Source organism: Ambystoma mexicanum, chromosome 5p (genome assembly GCF_040938575.1).
Source record: "Ambystoma mexicanum isolate Mex_15411 chromosome 5p, UKY_AmexF1_1, whole genome shotgun sequence".
Classification (NCBI taxonomy): domain Eukaryota; kingdom Metazoa; phylum Chordata; class Amphibia; order Caudata; family Ambystomatidae; genus Ambystoma; species Ambystoma mexicanum.
In genome coordinates, this window is record NC_090930.1 from 886,443,401 (window position 1) to 886,464,381 (window position 20,981).

At 49.3% G+C, this 20,981-nt stretch overlaps 1 protein-coding gene across 4 annotated transcripts in view; it reads right to left on the bottom strand.

The window, feature by feature from the left end:
* The window catches only part of UPP1 (uridine phosphorylase 1), a 233,571-nt gene that overhangs the window by 101,507 nt on the left and 111,083 nt on the right, over positions 1-20,981 (bottom strand). The window lies entirely within an intron of this gene.

Consider the following 20,981-nt stretch of genomic DNA (forward strand, 5'->3'; position numbering starts at 1 on the left):
GCGAACATAGCTGGGCTGTCCCGTGGAGTTTTTCCGACTCTCAACACCCCAGATAAGGTGGATTCAGCCAAAATGACGGCCCCGTGCAGAGGCCGCAGCAAAGTCTTTGTCGAGAGCCTTTTTAGATCCATACTCGAACTGCCTATGGATTCTACTATTGAGTTGGACAGTACTGGACGAGATTTATAAACCCCTCAAAACAGCAGATGCTCCCGGACATTGGAACACATGTGCAACTTTTCACATTAAAAGAGCACATTATAAAAGTGCCTTGCGCCAATCTGGCCATCATGTTTAGAAATGTCATGATCTCGCTGTTCCGGGATTTGGCAGCCTCAACTTAAACCAAGAGCAGAATGCTATGTCCAATAACGGAGTGGCTTAGAAGTAAGGAGATTTCATACAGATGGGGTTGCCCACTGCGCTCATTTTCTCATACCAGAAGAAACAGTAGTCCATCAAATCTATGAAGGAGGGAGAGTGCCTGTTGAGATCAGGGGATGGTAATGCCAGAATGGAAGAAGAGGATTCCGGCCCCCTTTGCGCCCTGTGGAGTCGGAAATGGCTAAGGGCGGGTAAATCCAGGAGGCCTAGGGGTCCGCTGCAGGAGAAGCAGGGAAATTACTGAGACTAGAGCTGTGACCAGGCCCTGCTGAATCCTCATAAAATCGACCTATGATCAAATGATTTGCTCTGTAGACTTCATCTGCCTCAGCCGATGGTTATCCACTCAACTGGGGGGGGGGGTTATTCTTGTTATTGATGTGACTTATGTCCCTCCAAGTCGGGATACCCGATCCCGATCCTAGGTTTAATGGATAAACATTTGCTGTTGAGCTTATATGTTTAGCTCTTGAGTCTAAAGAGTTGATTGGGGTTGATCTATTATTGTTATAAAAGTTGACTGTGCATTCCAAGATGGCCACCGGAATCGAAAGGACGTGAGTTTGAAAGCTCTGTTCACCCGGTGCAAAAATCAAGAAAGAAATTATAACAAGTGCTCCCGACAACTAAGGAAAGTAACAAAAGGTAGCATTGGAGTTGAACGAAACATCTGTGAAGGCTAAAAAGGCTCCCCGAAGAGAAGTGAAGGACAGGTACCGAAGGGATCAGCCCAGTGCAAGTGGCATCAGTGGAGACAGCGCAGCCCTGGTGTGAAAGGGAGCACACCAGCGTGAAAGGGCAGCGCCAGCGTCGCAGCCGAGGATAGACTGCATCGAGAGGTACATCATAGTGTGCAAGGCTAGCGAGGAGGAACACTGCTGGAAAACCAGAGCACAAAGAGGTCTCGAGCACCGCCAAGGAGGATTCAGAGTTGCTGCGGCTGACAGGCCCTGCGCAGACCACCGATCACAAGATGCCCCAGCACAGGGGCCTGACAGCCAGGCATAGGTGGGCAACCGCCAGCATTTACAAGCGTGACACAAAGAAGACGTGTCCCACTGCAGCCCTGGGAAACTGGAGTGGAGAAACACAGCACGAGTGACATACCGAGAGCTGAGACATCCCAGCCCTGAAAAGATAGGGGAACCTTATCATGCATGGAGTAGGGGGTGACTCTTGAAAAATCATTTGTAAATCAATCCCCCTGGATACATGCACAAGGGATTGCCCCACAAAAGCAGTACAAGCCCCCACGAGAAGTGTGAGAAGACTGGGGGGCCAGGGGTAGGGAAAGGAAGACACAAACCTCAAGAACGAGGAAATAGGCAGACAATTTCTAAAGTAGAGGTCCGACCCAGGGAGGGCACCCAACCAAGCATTAAGGGTGGTGGCAACGACAGGGGGCGAGGGGATTGAAAGCACTGCCTTAAGAACACCAGCAGAGCTTAGTAAGTCTGCCCCAAGCAGCACTGGGCAGAACAGGGGAATAAGGGACACCATTCCTTAAGTGAACGCGCCAAGAGCTGAAAGGAGGACTTTTGATGCCAAGGAGCAAAAGCAAAGACATAACGGCCAATGCCAAACCACCTCACAAAACCGGGGAAGGTAGTCTAAAGGGGTGCTGGAGACAAGAGAGTGGAACAGAGGGACACACAAGGCCTGTTAATCTGCTGGGAGAGCGACTAAAACCGTTGCTATGACCGGACATGGCAGTGAGCAAAGAAGATCTAAGGCAATAGTTCAATGACTTTCAGGAGAAAATAACACAATCTATCCAGTCCCAATTCGCTGGCATAAAAGCAGAACTGAAACAGTTGCTGCACGAGATAAAAGGGCAAATCGCCAAACTAGAGGAACAAACCGATACAACAGAAAATGCCATGCAAGAATTGGTGGATGATTCCAGAAAGAACGATGAGCTTTTGGAACACCTCTCGCGGCTCTCCCAAAATCTGGAGCTGCCATGTGAAGATCTTGAGAAATGGTCAAGGAGATCCAATATCCGTTTTAAGAACTTACCGGAGGATATTGGTGATAAAGACCTGAAGGAAATTATACAACATCACTTTGGGGAAATATTGGGAAATGAGGAAAAGGTGCAAAAAGATTGGATCCAACTTGTGGGGCCTAGATGAGGGGACCCAGGAGCTAGAACAGGAGACGTGCTGGCGGCAATTACCATATATGGGCAAAAAGAAAGGATTCTTAGACCCCGCAGGAGCTCCTTAGCTCACATCCTCTACTGATTACTGCCTCACATCCATCCTGTCTTAACACCCACTACTGATCTGGATCACTGGTCACATTCTCTGACATTTAGGTAGACTACTACTCTGTCTGTATGATCATTGTAATTACAACGTGAACTGATGTACCTTGCCTATTGTAATATAATACACAGGCACAGTATCACTGACCTGTAAGAATATGTATATTATAATAGTAACTTATATACCACACCTACTTTGATGTAACGTAATGCATTGTAATACACCTGTAATGTGTATGCAGTGTGTACTGAGATGTAATGCACTGTAATACACCTGTATTCTGACTTGCAACCTGTAAAATATGTATTTCTCAAGTGTAACATGTAAACTTGCACCCAGATACCTATTGGGTTGGGAGCTCTATATAAATAAATAAATAAATAAATAAATAAATAAATAAATTCTCTACGCTGCTTGCACGCTAGGACCCACAAGGATCAATGGAACAGAAATACAACTATTGCAGGACCTAGCACAGTCAACTCTACAAAAAGAAGAGCAATAGGTCAGGTGGTCAGAGCCCTATATCGGAAGCACATACTCTCAGGAAAGTGGGGTAAACTATCCAAGAATAATTCTTCTGACCCAGGTTCCCCTTCCTCCTCACCTGTCCGTGATTCCTCGGATGAGTCTTCTGAAGATATCTCCCTCCGGCTCCTCCAGGCCTGCTCCGGCTTTTTTGGATGAGTCTTAGGAAGAGCCCCGCCGGAGGCCACCCTGCCTACTAGCAGCCAGCCCGGCAGTGGGGGCCTCCAGGGGGACCGCCCCACGACCAGGGAAAAGCAAAGCTAAGAAACCCTGGGACAATGTTAAACTGCGGTTCTTGAATGCAGTTGACTTTGTGAGACGAAAATGGTGTATCCCATCTTTCCAGAAGGTATCGAAGAGGATACGCAAATGCGTGTTAACAGATGCGTTGTAGGAACACAAGGTAAGAGTAAGGAAGGTTCGGAGTGGAAGGACGCTCCGAAGGAAAGCGGAGCGCAGAGGAGGGGCAGAATGGCGGTCGGTAGAATAGAACGAACCGCTAGGAGAAAGTGAGGAAGGAGGTACGGAGAAGACTAGGCAAGGAAGGCGGGAAGGCAGCGGGAACCACCAGAACAGTGGACGGAGAACAAGCGTGTATACCCAAAGAAGGAGGGATGCAACGCATCGTCGCTTAGGCGTGACGCATATTTTACGTGACGCGCCGTAAACAACTAGAGCGCTGCATTAGTTTCCACTCAGTAGCCCTTCTTCCATTTCCACCATAGTTTCCAGGGACGGCGGATCGTGACAGTATGACCCCTTCTTATGGGCACCCCTCCTGGTTTGCCTGGATGATTTCTATGAAACTGACGTAGGAGCCTGGGAGCCTTCGCATTCCTTTCAGGTTCCCATGATCTTTCGTACCAGGGATACCCTTTCCAGAGTATGAGGTATTGGACTATGCCTTGTTTGTACCTGGAGTCCAATATTTGGGAGACCTCATATTCCTGGGTGTCTTCTGGAGTCGGTGTCTTCTTTCTCAGTCGCCTTTTATATGGGTCGAATTTGTATTCCTTGAGCAGGGATGTGTGAAATACAGGGTGGACTCTTCGTAAGGAAGATGGCAAAGAGAGTCGGAAGGCTACCGGATTGAAACATTTTTCAATTAAGGACCTATTTATCTTGGGGCAAACTTCCCAGGATGGACCCATCTTGGAAGATGCTTGATTGACAACCACACTTTATCACCGACTTTCCATTTGGGATTGGGTCTTCTACCCTTGTCGGCCCATCTTTTGTTCCTCTGGAGGCTGTCCGACAGATTCTCTTGAACCTCCTTGTGCATGTCTCTGAGTGTGTGCAGCAGCTGATCGATGGTAGGTAACGTGGTGGGTTGCATGGTAGAAAAAGGGATGTGACGAGGATGGTATCCATAGGTGCACTTGAATGGACTCATTCCGATTGCTGAGTGTACTGTGTTGTTATAAGAAAATTCAGCCACCGGTAATAGCTGATGCCAAGCATCCTGTGTTTGGTGACAAAAACATCTTATGTATTGCTCGAGAGTAGCGTTAAGACGCTCCGTTTGTCCATTGGACTCCGGATTGAAACCTCAAGAAAAAGCTCTTTGGATCTGAAGTTGTTTGCAAAGAGCAGTCCAGAATTTCGAGGTGAATTGGGTGCCTCTGTCAGAAACTATGGTAAACGGAATTCCATGTAGACGCACAATGTCTCTGAGAAAGGCAAGGGCTGTCTCCGAGGCTGACAGAGTGCTCCTCATAGGAGTGAAATGAGCCAATTTGCTAAAGGAATCGACTACCACCATGATTGCCGTGTATCCTGCCGAGTCTGGTAATTCTACAATGAAATCCATCGAGAGGTGTTACCAGGGTCCCGAAGGAGGACTGTCTTGTTGAAGAAGTCCCAAGGGCTTTGCTGTATTATATTTGTTTCTCGCACAGGTGGGACATGAGGAGACATACTCCTTGGTATCTTTAGCCATCCTCAGCCACCAGAAATGTCAACGTAATAGTTCCAGAGTGGCAGACTGACCCTTGTGGCCTGCAGTAGGTATATCATGGCACCATGTAAGTGCCTTGGTCCTGAGCTCCTGAGTTGGAAAATACAATCCTTCCTCCCGAAACCAAAGGTTCCCTCTTTGAGTTAAGAGAGGAATAAGGGTGGTGGATGGGTCTTTCTGGGCTTCAAGAACATTTTGTAAGAAAGTGTTTATGGAGTTGATAAAGGTTTTACCCTGCAGTAAGTATTCATGACCTGAGTACTTTCCTGATTCTTCCCCATGACTTCTAGAAAGAGCATCGGCTAAATGATTTTCCCTCCCTGGTAGATAGGTCAGTTCGAAGTCAAATTGGGAAAAGTAATATGCCCATCTGGCATGGCGGGAATTCCTGCATTCCATTTGTTGTAGGATGCTAAGGTTTCTATGATCCGTGCGGACTTGAAAAGGAAATGTTGCTCCCTGCAGAAGATGTCTCCACTCCTCGCAAGCTTGTCGAATGGCAAGGAGTTCCTTTTCGAACACCGAGTAATTCTTCTCACTAGAATTGAGGGTTCTTGAATAGTAAGCAATTAGGTGTTCCAACTGGTCTTCCTTTTTCTGTAAAAGAGCGGCTCCAAGGGCCCCATACGAAGCGTCATTGACAATGATAAAAGGCTGGTCAGGTTGGCTAAGTATTGGAGCGGTGATGAAAGCTTCTTTTAATTGATGGAAGGCTTGATCTGCTTCGATTGACCATGTGAACCGTACACCCTTTTTTAACAGGTTGGTTATTGTTAGGACAATGTTGGAAAACCCGGTGATGAATTTCGGGTAAAAATTGGCTAAGCCTAAAAATCGTTGAACATCCTTGACTGAAGCGGGAGTGGGCCACTGGGATATTGCCTTGACCTTGTTCGGATCCATAGTCAGTTGGTCTTCCGAAAGTATAAACCCCAGATAAGACCCAGAAGAGGCTTCAAACTGGCTCTTTTCAGGTTTAGCGAAGAGATGATTATATCTTAGCCGTTCCAAGACTTCCTTTACATCCAGACGATGCTGCTCAAGAGTCTTTGAGAAGACCAATATATCGTCCAGATACACTACCACCCTGCTGAATAACAAATCAGAGAAAATCTTGTCCGTAAATCTTTGGAATTGAGCGGGAGGATTAACTAAGCCAAAAGGCATTACCCTGTACTCAAAGTGACCCAGGGGTGTATGAAAAGCTGTCTTCCATTCGTCTCCTTTATGTATTCTTAGTAAATGATAAGCACCCCTGAGATCCAATTTTGTGAACCATTTTGCTCCTTGCACAGCCTCCAGAATGTCCTTGATAAGAGGCATCGGGTAGCGGTCTCTGATTGTCTGACTGTTCAGACCTCGATAGTCAATACAGGGCCTGAGATCCGTGGTACCCTTCTTGGGGATAAAGAACAGAGAAGCCCCTGCAGAAGAAGTCAATTCTCAGATGAGACCATTCTGTAGATTGGTGGCTAGATATTCCCTCAGGGCGTCTTTCTCTGGTAGGGACAATGGGAACATTCTTCCGAACGAAACCTCTGCCTCTGGTTTTAATTCAATTCTACAGTCTTCTGTTCTGTGAGGTGGGAGAGGCTTGGGTTGGATGTCGGAAAAAACATCTGAATACTCCTGGTATTCTTCCGGCATACCAATCACGCTTTTGATGGGCATCGTGTTATTAGCTTGAATCGGCTCAGTCTCTTGAGACAAACAGTTGTGTAAACAGAGGTCAGAGCGGAATTCCAGCGTATTTGCACTCCAGTCAATACCGGGATTGTGTCTCCTTAGCCAAGGGATTCCCAGGATCACTGGGAAGTGGGCCGCCCTTATCAAGTCAAATGCAATTCTTTCTCGATGGGTGTTCAATGTGACTATTAATTCATGAGTCTCTTGTTTTATGGGACCCGAGGATAGGGGAGAGCCATCTATGCCTTCCACAGGTATTGGTAGATGCTTACTTCTTCTAGGTATGGCGTGCTTTGTTGCCCATTCATCGTCCATGAAATTGCCAGCTGCTCCGCAGTCTAGCATGGCCAGGTATTCCACCTTACAGTTCTTCTTCCATTTTAATACCACTTTGAGGATCATGAGCTGGTGTGAGACTTCCTCTACTATGGGGTTTTTTGAAATACAGGGATTGGCTCGATAGACCCCTTCCGTATCCAAGTTCATGGACGGGGTTGTTCGTTTCCTGACCTCCTAGGAGGGACCTCAGGACAATCCCTCAGAAGATGATTGTCAGATCCGCAATACAGGCACTGGCTCAAGTCCTTTCGCCGTTTTCTCTCTGCAGCCGTTAGGGGTCCTGTGGTAGTCCCGATTTGCATGGGTTCTTCTGTTGAAGGTTTATGCCTTTCTGGGGTGGTCTGCACAATGGGAGAAGGAAGGTGAGGAGCAAGCAACCTGAGTCGTCTTCTTTCTGCCCGGCGCTCCGACAGTCGGAATTCAATTTGTAGAGCTAGGGAAATCAGTTCCTGAAATGATGCAGGTCTAGCATTTCTTAACAGTTTGTCCGTTATGTCCTCTTGTAAACCCCTTCTGAATAAAGTCTGTCTTGCAGAGTCTGACCATCCAGTCTCCTGGGCTATCCTCTGGAAATTGGTCACGTATGTCTGAACGTCAGATGTGCCTTGTTTGGTGTCTAAGAGGTTTTCATAAGACGTAAACAACACCTCTGGTCTTTCAAACCTTGTCCGGAACTGTTGGTTAAAAGTTCTATAAACAGTGAGGGCTGGATCGGCATCGGTGACAAGCGGGGTTGCCCAGGCCAGGGCATTACCCGTTAAGTTTGAGACAACAAATCCGACCTTGGCCAGGTCTAATTCAAACATCTTGGGGCGAAAAGTGAAGTAAATTTGACAGGCGTCCAGAAATTCTTTAAGTCTTTTGGGATTCCCGTCGTATTTGCCGCATGGTAAAGATACTGGTGGGAGATCTCCCCGATCTTTTCTACATAAGAACTGTTGTCTTAATGCTGCATTGTCTGCCTTCAATGCATTGTTCTCTGTTTTCAAAGTCTGTAGTTCGACTGTAATACCTTGTATGGCTTTAACACGCTCTTGGTATTGTTCTAAACTGGCCATCTCTTGGCTTTGCAAACTCTCAGGAATGTGGGGTAAACTATCCAAGAACAATTCTTCTGACCCAGATTCCCCTTCCTCCTCACCTGTCTGTGATTCCTCAGATGAGTCTACTGAAGATATCTCCCTCCGGCTCCTCCAGGCGTGCTCCGGCTTTTTTGGACGAGTCTTAGGAAGAGCCCCGCCGGGGGCCAACCTGCCTACTAGCAGCCAGCCCGGCAGTGGGGGCCTCCAGGGGGACTGCCCCACGACCAGGGAAAAGCGAAGCTGAAAAACCCTGGGACGATGTTAAACTGCGGTTCTTGAATGCAGTCGACTTTGTGAGACGAAAATGGCGTATCCCATCTTTCCAGAAGGTATCGAAGAGGATACGCAAATGCGTGTTAACAGGTGCGTTGTAGGAACACAAGGTAAGAGTAAGGAAGGTTCGGAGTGGAAGGATGCTCCGAAGGAAAGTGAAGCCCAGAGGAGGGGCAGAATGGCGGTCGGTAGAATATAACGAACCGCTAGGAGAAAGTGAGGAAGGAGGTAAGGAGAAGACAAAGCAAGGAAGGCGGGAAGGCAGCGGGAACCACCAGAAGAGTGGACGGAGAACAAGCATGTATACCCAAAGGAGGGTTGCATCGTCGCTTAGGCGTGACGGTATTTGTACGTGACGCGCCGTAAACAACTAGAGCGCTGCATTAGCCCTTTTTCCATTTCCTTCATAGTTTCCAGGGACGGCGGATCATGACACATACAATATAATTGGACATTCTCATACGGCTTGCTATTCTCGTGGGAAGGCAAACAACATTGCATTACGACGTGCGAAGAAGCGGCACACATTCTACAATCGAATGACAATGACCCCCTCGGACACTGGGCCCCCTAGAAAAAAGCCGTGGGAATGGACAGAAGTAGCCAGATGTAGGCAAGGGGGCCAAATCCCATGAGGACTCCACACAGCTTCATGAAGGTGGAGGAGGGGAGACAAGTAGAGAACGTCTTGGGCCAAAAGAAGGGAAACATATGAAAACAAATACGGCAAGAGTGCCATAAGAGCATTGCTTAATTTGTAGGGGGGCTTGCCAGTGCTCAGCCCTGGCACTTATATCTGAGACCCTGCACTTACTGCTGATTCCAGCTTGATTACCCTAGGAGAGCCTGGTTGCCTTGAAACCAACAGCTACCAGTAACTACTTTTGTCCCTCCAGTCCAACTGCTGCCTTACAAACATGCTTCTCCAGCATGGGGTCTGGCATGGATTCACATGCTCATGAATATTCCCCGTCGTCGGGCTGGGAATCCTCGGTAAAGAACAAATCAGTATCAGTTTTGTTTCTGATCTGTCTTTCTTAGTAGTAACCAATCATTGGTCTCTGGGTCATACTGCCCCCAGCCAATGACTGCCCTCTCCCTAAGCCCCGCCCCTGGCAGCCATCCTCAGATTTTTACTGCACGTTCAAGTGTTGGGAGTCCTCGTGCTATAGCTCTCGAGCTTTTACTGCGTTTTGCGATTTTTCAAAGAGTTTAATCTCATTTTATCGGTCAATCGAGCCTCAAGCTCCACCGTTTCTACTTCCAATCAACGGGGACCCGTTTCCGGGATTTTCTACGCCCCTCAAGGGTGAAGTTTTCGTCGAATTACACTTCTTGGAGGATTCCAGAAGTCTCTGAGGCCTACCCCGCGGACATGGCCCAGGAGAAAGGAAGCTCGACACCGGGATCCAAGCTGTTTAGGAACTGTCCTGGATGCGGATTACAGAATGTGTTCAAGGAGGACGAGCACTCGAGGTGCCTCTACTGTCTACACGAGGACAAAACGCACGTGGAGAAGGACTGTGCATTTTGCATGAACATGTCAGATCGGACTATGATGGATCCAAGCTGTTTAGGAACTGACCGGGATGCGGATTACAGAATGTGTTCAACGAGGACGAGCACTCCAGGTGCCTCTACTGTCTACACGAGGACAAAACGCACGTGGAGAAGGACTGTGCATTTTGCATGAACATGTCGGATCGGACTATGAGGGATCGTCTGACCCGTCTCGCCAACTGGCTGGAAGGCAAGAGTCCAGCATCCCACCATGCCTTCTGTTGGGCCCCCCCGGCGACGGGGGCCCAACAGAAGGCAAAGCACTGCGAGTCCGCGGGCACCGGGAGCGCCGAGCGGTCGGGCTCCTCGGCTGCCAGGCAGGGCGTACTTTCACCGACGCCATCAACCATGAGCCAACGCTCTGGCTCGGGAAAAAGAAAATCCGAGAACCCGGCTAAGCTTCTGGAGAGGCCCCGGTCGATCTCGAAGGAACCGGCCGAAGGGGAGCGAGGCGGTGACCCTCCCCCTAAGGTGAAGGCCTCAAGAGCGCCCAAGGTGATGAAGGCCTTGATTCAACCGGCCAAGGTCTCTATTGAGGGAGTCGCTGCGGCCCTGGCAAAGCCTGTGGAGGCTGCCCCAGTGGAGGCGATCTCAGGGCCCAGAGTTTCCCTGCCTCCGCGGAGAGGATCCTCTTTTAAGCCCATTGAGAAGACCCCCGTGAAGACCCTGGTGGAAAAAGGGGGGGGCTGTGGCCGTTACAGACTCGACAAGAATTTGGAAGAGGCCCGGTCCCACAGGAGGGATTCCGATGAGGGGGGGGGGGACGAGAGCGAGGGTGGCGGCGATGAAGCTCCTGTGGACAGGACAACTCGGCAGCCATTTTGACGGCAATCCAAGCCTTATGCACGGAGATAAGGACGAGATTGCCCCTACCCCCGACGGATGACCCAACTGAACCAGGTCCGTCGGGGAGCCCTCCAAACAAGAGGAGGAGGATTCATCCAGCCCTGCCCTTTCAGCCCTCATGGCCCTCTCAGCCTTTGTCTCCTTCCCCGGTCCGCGACGGATGACACGGGAACAGATACGTCCACGACAGGGACGGTGGTGACAATGGGACTGACCTCCCGTCGCCAATTCCTTGGGCATCCCCACCCGACGAGATTGGCTCCTTCCACGCCATGATTGCCAGGCCGTCCGAGCTTTTCCAGCTCTGCCCCGAAGAAAAGAAGAAGGAAGGCTTCCTCTACCAACGGCGTAAGGCCAAGAGGAAGACGGTCCTTGCGGTGCCATTGCTGGATGACATCTGGGATGAGGGACTTGCTCTCCTGAAGAACCCGTCCACGACGCCTGCCAAGAGGGACCGGTACAAGAAGAAGTACCGGGTCCCCGGCGGCGCCCCTTTGCGCCTTAGGGCACAACCGACCCCGGATTGGGTCGTCTCGGCAGCGGCCAAGAAGAAAGCAGGGGGGCATCGGCTTCAACTTCAACTTCCCCGCCGGACGGCGAGGGAAAGAAACTAGATGCCATGGGACGAGTCATCTCGTCTGTGGCGACGACGATTAAGGCGGCCAACGCCCTAGCGATTGTGGCCCGCTACGACAGGGAGTTGTGGTACAAGATCGCCCCCCTGTTGGACTTCCTACCGGACGACAAGAGGGCAGAGGCCCTGCCGATCCTACAAGAGGGTGAGGTGGCGTCGGACCATTCCATAACGGTGGCCACGGACATTGCCGACACCAGTTTCTGCCAGTTGGGAAACGGCGTTTGCCTTTGACAGCGGGGGTGCCTCAAGGCGATGGATTTCCACCAAGATGTACAAGCCAAAGTTTTGGACATGCCCTTCGACGGGAACAATCTGTTTGGGAAGACAGTGGATGAGTCCCTTCAGGCCATCAAGGCCAACACAGAGACGGCTCGGGCCTTGGGAGTTCTGCAGCAACGGCGGCCGGCCTTTCGGAACTCCGGAGGCAAGCAAGGTGCCTCCAAAGGATTCGGCGGCGGCTCCTCAACGTACCGTCAGGCGGCCCACTCCTCGTCGCAAGAAGCTTACAGGGGACGAGGCAAGTCGTCGCCAGGGAGGCCAAGGCGGTAAGGCCGCTTCCAAGCAAGACTGAACCGGCCGTTGCGTCGGGCCCCCACCGAAGCACCCCGGTGGGAGGCCGGCTGACTAAGTTCATCAGTGTTTGGGAGTCCATCTCCACCGACTGTTGGGTGCTGGATGCCCTGGCCCACGGGCACACTCTGAAATTTCTAAAGAAGTGCCCCTGAATTCCTCCCGTGGCCAGGAAGGAAAACCACATCCCTCAACTGCTGTTAGAGGTAAGGGCGATGCTCAAGAAAGGAGCCATCGAGCTCATCCCAAAGAGGCTCCGGGGTTCCGGAGTATACTCAAGATACTTCCTCGTCAGAAAGAAGACAGGAGGATGGCGTCCCATCCTGGACCTGCGTTGACTAAACAGATACATCAAGGCACAGAAGTTCCGGATGGTTACCCTCCAGCACGTGCTGGGCCAGCTGGAGGAAGGCGACTTCCTATCGTCGTTGGATTTGGAGGATGCGTACTTTCACATCCCCATTCTAAAAGGACATTGAACTTTTCTCAGGTTCGTGGTCCAGGGATGGCACTACCAGTTCAAGGCCCTCCCATTCGGATTGAAGTCGGCACCCAGGGTATTCCCCAAGTGTCTAGCACCAGTGGCGGCGCGGCTGCTCCTGCAGGGGATCCACGTCTACCCCTACCTGGACGATTGGCTCATCCGAGCAAGAACAAGGGAGCTCGCCGTCGAACACACAGTGAAGACCGTCCAGCTGCTCACGGATCTGGGTTTCTCGATCAACTTCCCCAAATCCCACCTGGCTCCGTCGCAGGTCGCAATGTTTCTGGGAGCCAGGCTCGATACAGTAGTGCGAGTGGCCTTGCCGTCGGAGGAAAGGACGAAGGCCATCCTTGGCAAGGTGCAGCCTCTGCTGGCCACAGACATGGCCAACGTGAGGTCCATCAAGTCCCTTCTCGGGATGATGTCCTCATGCATCTACCTGGTGCGCCTGTGCAGGCTTCGGATGCGCCCCCTGCAGGAGTTCCTCGACGCCCGTTGGATGCAAGCGACGGGCAGCCTCGAGGACAAGATCTCGCTCAATGAGGTATTCCGCCAAGCGATTCGGTGGTGGGGCACCCGTGCGCATCTCGCGGCGGGCACGGACTTTCAGACCCCAGCACACCAGGTGACGGTGACGACGGATGCCTCCCTGGAGGGGTGGGGAGCGCACACCAGAGATCTTCACGCGAGAGGCCTCTGGCTCCCAGAGGAGAGGACGCTCCACATCAACATACTGGAGATCCGAGCGGTGTTCTGGGCCCTCAGGTCGTTTCTCCCGTCCCTCAAGGGCAAGGTGGTGAGGATCTTCACCGACAACACCACCACGATGTTCTACATCCGGAAGCAGGGACAAGATCCCCAGCCCTGTCCAAGGAAGCCCAGGATCTGTGGCACTGGGCCGTTGCCCAGGGGATGTTTCTGGTACCCTTTCATCTGGCAGGGACAAACAACACAATCGCCGACTCGCTCAGCAGGGAGCTGCGCTCGTGCCACGAGTGGGAACTGTGGCAGGATCAAGTGGATCGACTCTTTCAAAGATGGGGCAAACCCCAGATCGACCTGTTCGCGACGGCGACGAACTCCAAGTGCCGAAGGTTCGCCAGCAGGTTTCCCCAGCCGAGAAGCATGGGTGATGCTTTCTTGTTCCCCTGGGACAGCCTCTTCCTGTATGCGTTCCCTCTGTTGCCATTGCTACTGCGACTCGTCAACCAGCTCAAGAGGTCCCGGTGCAGGATGATCCTGGTTGCACCAGCGTGCCCAAGGCAAATCTGGTTCCCGGACCTTCTGGACTTGTCAGCGTCCCCACCAGTCAAACTGTCGACGGACGCAGATCTTCTCTCCAGAGAAGGAGGCGCCATCCTTCATCATGACCCAGAGTCGCTGAACTTGCAGGCCTGGCTCCTGTAGCACCAGAGTTTGGAGGATACGATATCCCAGCGGACTGCAGAGAGGTTCTTGCAAAGGCCAGAGTGTCCTCAACTCTCAAGTGCTACGGACACAAGTGGAAGAGGTTCTCTGTCTGGTGCCGTGCACAGAAGATTAACCCTCTACGGATTACGGTCTCTCAAGTGCCCCCGTAATTACTGTTGCTGGCCAAAGCAGGACTAGCTCACGCTTCCATAAAGATACATCTGGCAGCGATTTCCCGATACACCAGAACTGCAGGACGGTCATCCCTGTGGTCTCATCGCCTGGTGAAGGAGTTTATGAAAGGACTGTTCCGATCGTTTCCGCCGGTGAAGGCTCCAGCCCCGGCATGGGAGCTCAACGTGGTGCTGACCAGGCTCATGGGACGCCATTCGAGCCTTTGCATTCGGCTCCGTTGAAGTTCCTGTCGTGGAAGACAGCGTTCCTTGTGGCCATCACCGCCGCACAATGCGTGGGAGAGATTCAGGCTCTATCCTGCAAGCCTCCATACTTGACTTTTCACAAGACGAGGTTGGTGCATCATGCACTGTCATCGGTTGGCAAACCGACCGTTGCCCGGCCGTCCAAGAGCCCATTCTACCACAGCGATCGCTGCTACCACGGCTTTCCTGTCTGGTGTGCACCTGCTGGACATCTGCAGGGCTGCTACGTGGAGGTCGACGCACACCTTCACGAGATTCTACTGCATAGACCGGGATTCCAGGTAGGAGTCCAGAGTCGGCCAAGCAGTGCTGCGCAACCTGTTCGCCTGAAGTTGGGCCTGGTGAGGAGGTAAGAGTTGCTTAATGTTGAGTTTATGTAATGCTTAATGTTGAGCCTTGCCACGTCCCGTGGTTGTGCATGTGTGTACTGCTATGTATTCTTATATTCATGAGCATGTGAATCCATGCCAGACCCCATGCTGGAGAAGGAACAAGTTACTTACCTGTAACTGTTGTTCTCCAGCATGGGTCTGGCATGGATTCACATGCGAACCCTCCCTCCTACCCCTCTGCTGCTCTTCACTTGGTCATACTGCCACTTTACGTGCTACCAAATCTGAGGATGGATGCCAGGGGCGGGGCTTAGGGAGAGGGCAGTCATTGGCTGGGGGCAGTATGACCCAGAGACCAGTGATTGGTTAGTACTAAGAAAGACAGATCAGAAACTAAACGGATACTGATTTTTTCTTTACTGAGGATTCCCAGCCTGACGACGGGGAATATTCATGAGCATATGAATCCATGGCAGACCCATGCTGGAGAACAACAGTTACAGGTAAGTAACTTGTTCCATATGTGACATTAACTTGCTTTCCAGATCGATACATGCAAGATCTCTTTCTATGGTTTTGATTAAACATCTTACCGACCCGTGATTACCTGAACAAGATCAAACATGCAGATGCCAAATCCTCAGATTGCCGATTCTGCAAGATTGAAAACACCAAAGAGACACTATTCCACATCATCATGGTGTGTCCCGCTTTAACGGAAAAAAGAAATTTATTCAGGGACTTCTTCAGAGTATCGGAAAAGCAGATGACCACACAGGAACGGTGGGCCCAACTACTAAAAGGCCATGATAAACATTTAATTCTACGGGCATTAAATTCTGGATAGAGATCCAGAAGGACATCGAATAGTAGTTGTCATTTTGTGATTCTTTTACCTTGCCTTATGTTCTTCAATCCAACCACATTTCTCCGTTTTTATTTCTTCTTCTTTTTGATACATTTTCTTAACACATTTTTAATGAGTTGTATAATGAAAAGTTTGTCAAATCAAACATACCATTTAAAATAAAAAAAATAGAAATTTACTTTGAGTCTTTGATAATTAAAACATAATTGATCATACATAATAGCCAAAAGGTTACTATGCGTCTCATGTGGAGGTTAGATTGTGGTGCACTTTGTATCCGCTCCTAGTTACCTAGCCGTAGCTCCTGCTTACTGGATGATGCCGACACTCAGGAGCTGGTTTTAGCTCTTGCTCATTGAACCTTAAATTTGAGCCCTGCGGTGTGCACTGGCCAGAGTGCTGCATGGGCTAGCTCACTGTTATTCATGAACCTAATGACTACGTTTGGCAGGGCTATGTATCTATTTTCATGAATAACAATGAGTTGGATGTGACAATGCTGGGCACTGATGCTGGCCATGTCCACACACTGCTCTCCACCCAGCCAGCATGACATGGCATTGCTGCAAATTCTGTACTGTAATAACCACTAAGGTGGGTTGAGAACAACAGGGCCTGCGCTGCCAGCAGCCCCAACACTGGGGCAAGGTCAGTGAAAAGGCCAATATCGAAGAGGAGCTCCTGTCATGAGTGATAATCTATACGAGACAATCTTGCTGCAGAGTTTTATAGGCAAGTTCATCAGTTAAGTAATGATTTTGTAAGTTGATTTTGTAATGATTTTAAGTAATGGTCTTGTCCGTTGTCATGAGCTTTCCATCCTGGAAGATAAGGCATTCATGTAAGATCCGCCAATGACTTACACTGCACATTTTTCACGCAACGTGCCCCTGCCGTCTAGTCTTTCTCCAACATGGCTTCCTACCGTTTCTACAATTGTTTCTGTGATCCTCCTCGTGTCGCGTTGCAACCCTGCTTTCTGCTCTGGGTAAGATGCTTAGTCTCTTTCTTTCGTGCTGCTTTCCAGTCCTTCTGTTCCTACCTACCTTCGTCTTCTGCTGGAGGCCACACTGTTGACTGTCTCCCGCTACTCCTGGCTTTTTGTCCATTATCCTTTTCCTATTTCCAGTCATCCTACGGTTCTCATCTGTTTTTTTTTGACACGCTTGATCTACAATTGGAACTGCTCAGGAATCTGGTTCTCCTTCACCGCTAGTTTGCATTCAGGGTTTTTTTACACCTTCTTAACTTTTTTCCCTACTACTGGCTGATTCTGGGAGGAAAACCACTCTTCCCGACTGTTTGATATGATATGATATGGTATGTCATTTATAACGCGCCTGTACACAAGGGTTTCTAGGCGCAACACTTTACACTTGGAAGGGCTGAGTGGCGACATCCCAAAACAGACCATATCTCTTCGAAAAGAGACGTTCTGCCAGGCAAAGGACGACCGAATCTACGCAAGAAGAACAATCCCTTGCGTCCTCTTCTGACTCCTCAGGTGAGAGTGAAGGGGGTATCTGTGAGATCCGTGTAGATGCGGACTGCCTTGTTCTGAAGTTGTGACTTGAAGGATTTTAGGGCCCAGAACACAGCCTTTAATTCCAGGTCCTTGATGTAAAGGGCTTTGTCTTCAGGTTGCCATAGTGCCCTGGTGTGGTACTGTCCTGTGTGGGCTATCCACCATTCATGGGAGGCATCCGTGGTAACTGTAGCCTGGTGTATTGAAAGGCGAAAGGGCGCGGCCTGTATAAGGTTGTTGCGATGACTCCACCATTGGAAAGGTGGTGTGAGGAGAAGCTTGTCTTCCCCAGAACCTGACACCTGTTGCCAGTGGGCGTCAAGGCATTGCTGAAGAGGCCTGTGTAAGGGTGCAGAAGTATGGCTTGGACACCATGGTGGCATATTTTTGGGAAGAAACTTTTATTGATCAAGAAAGGGTAGGAAAAATGCCTCTCTATCTCTAAAAACTAAAATGGGTTCCCTACCTCAAAGCAAACTAGTGAAATTGTCAGGATGTCCAAAACTAAAAGGTCTGTCACTGTCGTGTCTCAAAAGCCTACCTCTTTCCCTAACACTAATAACTTAAATCAACTGTGCAAGGATGATCTCTTCCCAAAGTAAAGTATTCATAGTAGTTCCAACCAATAGAAAGGCTCCCAGTCTCTCGGGTAATCAAAACTGATGAAAATAAAACATGTTCACAAATGTAAGGGTAGGGTAGTACACCCTTCACCTAGAGTCCTTCTTGTTATGATATGATATGATATGGCATTTGTATGCGCCTATACACAAGTGTTTGTTCTACTTTCTTTTGGGCTCCTGAGCCCTGTATTTTCTTAGGCAAATGTCACTGGGTAATTCACAAGAATATGCTTCTCAAATTCACAGTACTTTATCCCACCAACTTGGCAAACTTCCCTGCCAAGCGTAGGATTCCTTTTAATTAGTCTTGCTCAGTTACAGGGTTATTGACCCATTTATTCTCAACTCTCGTTTGGGTGCCGGTCCCAGATTTGTAATATTCTGAATGGCCTGGTTTATTCTCCTGCCAAGCAACTGTCCTCTGATGGTCTGTCTCTCTTTTTCTCACAGGGTCCCAGACCCTCCTATTCTTCATTATTTTAGCTTTTCGTCTTCCATATGGGTGCAGGTCCCAGACTTGCAATGTAGCGTTATATCTGCTTCGTTTACTCCCCTGCCAAGCTTACAAATCTTCCTTGTTTGTTCCTTTTACAGTCAGGGTCCCAAACCCTCTTGTTCTCGGATCCTCCTATGGGTGCGGGTCCCAGACTTGCAAATCATTATCGTATCTGCTTGGTTCACTCTCCTGCCAAACATATGATTCCTGTTTCTCTATCTTGGTTATTCTCGGGGCCCTTTTATACTTTGCTTCCATATGGGTGTGGGTTCCAGATTCGCAATGTCTTCTCAAGGTCCCAGACCCTCTTACTCCAGCTTCTACTTTCACCCGCTTGCTTCCCCGAACATCTAGCACCTCTCTGGAAACCTGCATATCTGCTTGTCTGGTCCATGCCGGTACCAGCGTTTCCCGAGCTGCTGTGTCTCTTCTTGAGGCTCTGGTAACATGTGGTTAACCGGCAGGGTCTGCAGCGGCTCTGCAGACGTTTGACTCTTTCAGGCTGCACATCCTCTCAATCGGGCCATTTGCCAGGGCCTAGGGTGCCCAGAGGTTTGACTCGGCAGCAGCCAGAGTAGTCCTTCCATCCTGGACCACATTCAGATTCTCCTCCTCCATTCACAGTCTCCGTTTCAGGTCTCACCTGCTGGGCTGGTGTGCGGCTCCCGCAGTTCCTCAGACGAGGAAAGTTCTCTCTCAGCGTCTTAGCTCAGCTGCCTTTGAACTTCCGTGCTGGATGGGTGAATTGCTTTGGGTGAATCACATACTGTGAGAGGCTAGAACGGTCACTCTGATTACCGACAGTGATCCTCGGACTCCCGGTCATCTTCTTCTTCACAGTACTTGAAATAGAGCCATATGTAGCATACTTGGTATTCTTTGGTGTTTTTGTCCCGTCAAGTATATTAGGTTGACTAACCTGACAATAGAACACATTTGCTAAAGAGGAGGGGGGGGAGGACTTGGAATTGAAGAAGGGGCTGGGTGTGTTGAAGCAGGGGTATACTGCGATCTCTGTGAATGGTTGTCCCCATTTCCGCAAGGGGCTTCCTTCCCCATGTGATTCTCCCTGAGTGCATTATTGTTCTGTGGACACACAACCCTGACCCAATGGGAAAAGATCTCCCCCTAGGGGAGAAAGGACAACATCCTCAGATTTGTCACACCTCATGTGGAGCCTGCAGTGCGGGCCCAACGGGTTGCACAAAGACATATATCCCTAGTAGAGACTTGATGAAGTGGACTGTAAGGATATTTGGCGTGTTACAGTACAGAGTACAGTAATACTGCACAAGTAGCACAAATTTTTTGCAGCACCACCACAAGGGTGCGGTGCATTGCTATATGGTTGCCAGATTAACAAGGAAAGACAGGCTATTCAGTCAAAAACGATTTTAACATATAAGATGCAAATCTATTTTTACAGTTACAAGCACACGTGCTCATTTAAAAATGCACACTATTTTTCACCTGAAATGCCTATATTGCTAGAGACACATTTGAAAATTAACAGCTAACCTATTAACCATTAACCTGACTAATAAAACCTTATTTAATATAACCCACTAATAAAATGTGTTCTCCACTGCAGAATTAGGCATACTCTGAAAACCATTTAAATGTGTGTGCAGATTTTTTCTCTTCTCTTCTCTGCCTGATTCTCCGTGTTTTTGTGCACAGTAACTGCAGGAGAAGGAAGTCAGATTTGCAACAATTGCAAATGTATAAGCGAAGCTATTGTTGAAGAGTAGGAGGATGAGAGATGATGGATTTCATTGGGACACGTCATACAGAGGGCTGAGAGGAAAGTTTTAGTGGGCAGTATCAGGGAAAAAAGACAGGCAGACATCTTTCTGCACTACTGGGGAGAAGACCTGGCTGTGGGGTCCTGACTGAATGCAGATTCCTGTGTCCTGCTGCAGTCGAGATTGGGGAGAGCTGAAAGAAAAACCTTTCCACTGGCTGAGGCATTCCTAGCTGAAAAAGCTGAGAATTCCAGGCAATGACCCCGGCTTGAGAAGGCAAGCGTTCCTTTTTGTTGGAGTTAATCCAAGAGAGCCACATTCACAAAGAGAACAACTAAAAAGATAAGGTAATGAGAAGTGTGGGAGCTGAGTGTGTACGGTAATATGCAGTCAGTGTAGGATTCCTGTGCGTGTCTTAATCAAATACCAATGTTGCAATTTGAGTTCTGTTCTCCGCCACGCTCTTTGCAGTGTGTCATAGACAATGCTTTGACTATACCATTTTATTTATTTCTGTAAAGAATGAGATCGTGTCTAAATGCAGCTTTTATAATACAGAAAATATTTGAAAACAGACGGGTGTTTTATTTTCTATTTACCATTACAATGCCGATGATGTGGGGAGATTTTTAAACAGTGCAATGGTCATTTTAAGACAGATGTGTGCATGTCAGAATCAGTATGAATAATTGTGAGTGACTGTAGCATAGCTTGTTGGAGGTACATGAGCCAACAGGAAGAGAGACTCTCTGAACATAGCTCCCTACCGTATATAAGGTAGTGGAAATTACCACAAGACTACCACATATAGTTCTCTGTCGTAAATAAGTCAGTGAGTTCGCCCATGGTGGCACACCAACACTATCACTGGAAATGTGGTATTCCTAGAATGCAGGTCTGAGGTCTCTCTAGTGATCACACGA